The sequence below is a fragment of the Sinocyclocheilus anshuiensis genome, unplaced genomic scaffold (genome assembly GCF_001515605.1).
Source record: "Sinocyclocheilus anshuiensis isolate Anshui unplaced genomic scaffold, SAMN03320099.WGS_v1.1 scaffold1893, whole genome shotgun sequence".
Classification (NCBI taxonomy): domain Eukaryota; kingdom Metazoa; phylum Chordata; class Actinopteri; order Cypriniformes; family Cyprinidae; genus Sinocyclocheilus; species Sinocyclocheilus anshuiensis.
This window is the reverse complement of record NW_015539822.1, coordinates 432,947-438,059: the sequence shown is the minus strand read 5'-3', so window position 1 is coordinate 438,059 and position 5,113 is coordinate 432,947. Positions and strand designations below refer to the sequence as shown.

At 40.2% G+C, this 5,113-nt stretch overlaps 1 pseudogene; it reads left to right on the top strand.

The window, feature by feature from the left end:
* Positions 1-211: 211 nt before the first annotated feature.
* LOC107684178 (tryptophan--tRNA ligase, cytoplasmic-like) lies at positions 212-4,420 on the top strand (annotated as a pseudogene).
* Positions 4,421-5,113: the final 693 nt, after the last annotated feature.

The window sequence follows — 5,113 nt, the reverse complement described above, 5'->3', positions numbered from 1 at the left end:
TTAAAATTATGCATAGAATTCATAGATTTTGACTCTGTGTCAGAAAATAGTTTACATTCAGTGTGTAATAATGATCCAAACTTGTATTCTTATGTTGCCGACCCTGTTTTAACTTAAAGTAAATGGAGCAAATGGAAGTCGATTCCATTGACTCCTAACCTGGAATCGAACACCTCTAATTAGGGGTTCAAACCCTATTGTAATTGTTAGAATGGTCATGGATGAACGATTTCCACGTAAAACGGGTCGTGCAGACCAAACCGTAAGTCGTAGAGACTTGAAACTTGGATGATTGACATGTGATGTGATGATTGACAGGTGATGTGATGATTGACATGTGATGTGATGATTGACAGGTGATGTGATGATTGACCTGTGATGTGATGATTGACATGTGATGTGATGATTGACAGGTGATGTGATGATTGACCTGTGATGTGATGATTGACATGTGATGTGATGATTGACAGGTGATGTGATGATTGACCTGTGATGTGATGATTGACATGTGATGTGATGATTGACAGGTGATGTGATGATTGACCTGTGATGGTTTACCTGTGATGTGATGATTGACATGTGATCATGATTTACCTGTGATGTGATGATTGACAGGTGATGTGATGTTCTCATGTTTTGGTTCCTCAGGCTGAAGTTGACGCCGCCGTGCAGCAGCTGCTGCAGATGAAGCTGGACTACAAGCGTCTCACCGGTCAGGACTATAAGGCTGGATGTCCGGCGGCGGACGGTGAGATGGTGGTGGACACCGGAGCAGCGCTGGAGGACGGAGATGATCAGGTGGATCCGTGGAACGTCTCCTCCAGCAGCGCCAAAGGAGTCGACTACAATAAACTCATCGGTCAGTTGATGTTGTCATCATCATTTCAGTCCATCCGTGGAAGATCTGCTGCAGGTCTGTTTTCATAAATGACCCGTGATGAATAATGCATTAACGAGGTTGTTCTGCTGCTGGCAGTGCGGTTCGGCAGCAGTAAGATCGATCAGGAGCTGGTGGACAGAATCGCTCGAGTCACGGGAAAAACACCGCACCGTTTCCTGCGCAGAGGAATCTTCTTCTCACACAGGTGCGACTGACGCTTCATCACACACCAGCACTCTACATCACAATAACACAGGGAGAGGAAATAAATAAATGTATCAAAATAAATAATTACATAGAGGAAAACGATTAAATAAAATTAAATACAAAATTAATTAATTAAAAACAATATATTTAATATAAATAATAAAACATTGATTCAAATATATAAGTAAATATATTAAAATTAAATCGTAAAAACAGATATTTAAATAAATAAAAAATAAAATATTTATTAAAATAAATAGTAAAAAAGGATATTTAAATAATACAATTAAAATAAATATATTTTTTAAACATTTATTAAAATAAATGTAAAAAAGCTTCAAATAGACAAAATAGTAATAGTAATAGTACAGTTCTATAGTGAGTAGAAAAAAACAACAAATAATAATTATGTAACCTAATTTAAATAATATTTTAGTAATATTTAAATAGTAACATTTTACCCTCATTAAGAATATTTTTCACAGTCTAAATTGGGTCTATATAGTTGTAAATGTAAAGCTGTATTAAATGTGTGTGGCTCACATGAGGATCACAGCATCTGAAAGCTTGAACGCCTGTGGTCTCATCCCATGTTTGTGATCCGCAGGGACATGCATCAGATCCTGGACGCGTACGAGAAGCAGAAGTCCTTCTATCTGTACACGGGTCGAGGGCCGTCCTCAGAGGCCATGCATGTGGGTCACCTGATCCCCTTCATCTTCACCAAGTGAGTCTTCCTCAGTGCGCCAGCGTTCAGTGGGAGTCTGTGAAAGCGCTGATGTGTGAGTGTATGTGTGTGTGTGTCTGTCTTGTGCGTGTGTGAGTGTGTTTGTGTGTGTGTGTCTGTGTGCGTGTGTGAGTGTGTCTGTGTGTGCATGTGTCTGTGTGTGCGTGTGTCTGTGTGTGTCACAGGTGGCTTCAGGACGTGTGTGTGTGTGTGTGTGTGTCACAGGTGGCTTCAGGACTTGTGTGTGTGTGTGTCACAGGTGGCTTCAGGACGTGTGTGTGTGTTTCAGGTGGATTCAGGACGTGTGTGTGTGTGTGTGTGTGTCACAGGTGGCTTCAGGACGTGTTTGACGTTCCTCTGGTCATTCAGATGACCGATGATGAGAAGTATCTGTGGAAGGATCTGTCGCTGGACGAGTGTCTATATTTTAAAGGATATTAAAATAGAAACCATTATTTTATATTGTAATAACATTTTGCAAGATTACTGTTTTTTTCTGTATTTTTGATCAAATAAACACAGACTTGACGAGCAGAAGAGACTTCTTTAAAAACATTACAAGTCTTGCTGATCCCAAACTTTTGACCAGTAATGTGTATATATATATATAAATATAAATACATCTAAATAATTAATACATATATATTTCCAGCTTTATCCTTATACATATAGTTCAATCATGTAAAGCAATATATATACTATATATAGCAAATCTCAACTGCTTGATTGTTTTTATTTCAAAATGTAACTCTATTATCGTCCAGCTGTAATCTGGTGAATGTGGCTGTAATGCATGAATGCTAAACATGAAGATGCTGATGTTCTGTGAAGCTGCTGTGAACAGTGCTGTATGAGTGTGACCTGACCTGCTGTTTCTCCTGACAGAGCGAGTCCTGCGTTTTACAGGAACGTGGTGAAGGTCCAGAAGCACGTGACGTTTAACCAGGTCAAAGGCATCTTTGGCTTCACAGACAGCGACTGCATCGGTGAGGAGCGTCTCTGTGTCTCTGTGTGCCGTGAGTCCCGCGAGTGTTTGTCTGTGGTGTTTAATCTCATGTTTCTGCAGGTAAAGTCAGTTTCCCGGCCGTCCAGGCGGCTCCGTCCTTCAGCAGCTCCTTCCCGCAGATCTTCGGCGAGCGGACGGACGTTCAGTGTCTGATCCCGTGTGCCATCGATCAGGTGAGGCGCTCCGCTCATGATCATGTGTCCGTGTGATCCTCTCTGAATACCATCAACAAAAATCAGCCAGCTACAATAAAACTGGACTTGATTAAGAGCTGTTTGTGTGTAATATAGAGCGGCACGAGTCTGGATAAATTGAGACTTTTTGTTTTTAATGGAGGTTGTAGTTCTCTCACAATTCTGAAGAAACATTAGACAACTAAACAAAATTTGATGGAATTTATGAATGAATGATTCAATGACTCACTCAAGATTGACTCGTTTCGTTACTGGATGAATCAGTGTTTTTGAACGAATCTCTAGAATGAATGAGTCAAAGACAAATATATTTTTCACAGCCCTTTTCTCCAGCTAAAAAAAAAAAAAAAAGATGTGCACACAGGAATTGATGAGCGGGATTTAAATTTAAATTTTACAACAAGTATCCGATTCCTGACCTTAGTGTTTCCCAACCTTTTTTCTGCTGCAGCACAGTTTTGATAAATAAAAAAATCCCACGGCACGCCACGAAGCACTAAAAAAATTAAAAGATAGGAAGGGTTTTCACGCTCTTCAAACACAAGAACATTAGCCTTACAGACAGCGTTTCTTGTGTAAAGAAAACACCGCTCTTATTCAAACACCAGTTCTTTATTTACCTTTACGTTATTTACCCCGCATTCTGAATGGAGGCGGGGTGGAGTTATGAGGTTTGATTGACAGTTTGAGGATCCAATGGCGTTACGAGGTTTAGTCACAAGCTCTTCTGAATGCTTTTCATTGGTTAAATATTTGTAAAACCCACAAACAGACATGACGATGACCAATAGCACCGATTTAAAATAATAATAACGAAATATAATAGAGATAGAGAGATAGTTTTTGATAATTTTCCACAGTGGTTGGGAAACACTGCCTTAAGTTTGCGATTCTGGAATTGATTTTGGATTCCCAACCCTTCTCCTCAGGACCCGTATTTCCGGATGACGCGGGACGTGGCTCCTCGGATCGGGTATCCGAAGCCGGCTCTGCTTCACTCCACCTTCTTCCCGGCGCTGCAGGGAGCTCAGACCAAGATGAGCGCCAGCGACGCCAACTCCTCCATCTTCCTGACCGACTCGGCCAAACAGATCAAGAACAAGGTGCGCCTCCTTCATCAGGCTTCACTCTGACTCACAAACACAGAAGACTGAATGAAGCTGAGATTGACTCGAGCTCTTGCTGTTCCAGATCAACAAACACGCCTTCTCCGGCGGGAAGGACACGGTCGAGGAGCACAGGAAGTGTGGCGGGAATCCAGACGTGGACGTTTCCTTCATGTACCTGAGCTTCTTCCTGGAAGATGATGAACAGCTGGAGAAGATCAGACAGGTGAGACACGGACCGCGTTCATCACGGGATCCAGCTGAAGATCGCTGACTAAAACCAGAAAATATTACTGTGTTATATTGATATTATGTCAAACCTTATTTTTAGAGTTTGTTTTTATGCTCCTATTCAGTGTTGGGGGGGGAACGCATTACAAGTAACACAAGTTACATAATCAGATTACTTTTTAAAAGTAACTAGTAAAGTAACGCATTACTTTTTAACTTAGAAGGAAATATCTGAGTTACTTTTTCAAATAAGTAACAGCAGTTACTTTGTTTCCATGTGTTGAGTGACAGCTCTGGTGTTGCCATGGTGACAGAAATCAGGAGTAAGTGCAGAGCGTTGTGTGTGAACATGATCTTACTGTAGTTCTAGACTAAATATCAACATGTTTACTCATCTCACTGAACACAAACACATTCAGTGTTCCTCAGAATTAATAAAAACAGTCAAATGCAAACTCAGAATATTATACAAAGCTGCAATAATTAAATGTTAAATAAGACAAATATCCTGTATGTAATCCCATTTTATTAACCAATGTTTTTATGTTCCTTCAGCCTGGGGCTGATTCACTTCACGTTTGGTGTGAAAGGGCTTTTATTTTTGCCAAAAATAGAACTTTTATATTAAAAACTAACAAGCAAGCCCTGCCCAGATTTAAAAAGTAACAATGCATTACTTTCAATAAAAAGAAACTAAGTAACGTAATTAGTTACTTTTTAGGGAGCAGCGCAACATTGTACTGCATTACTTTTAAAAGTAAC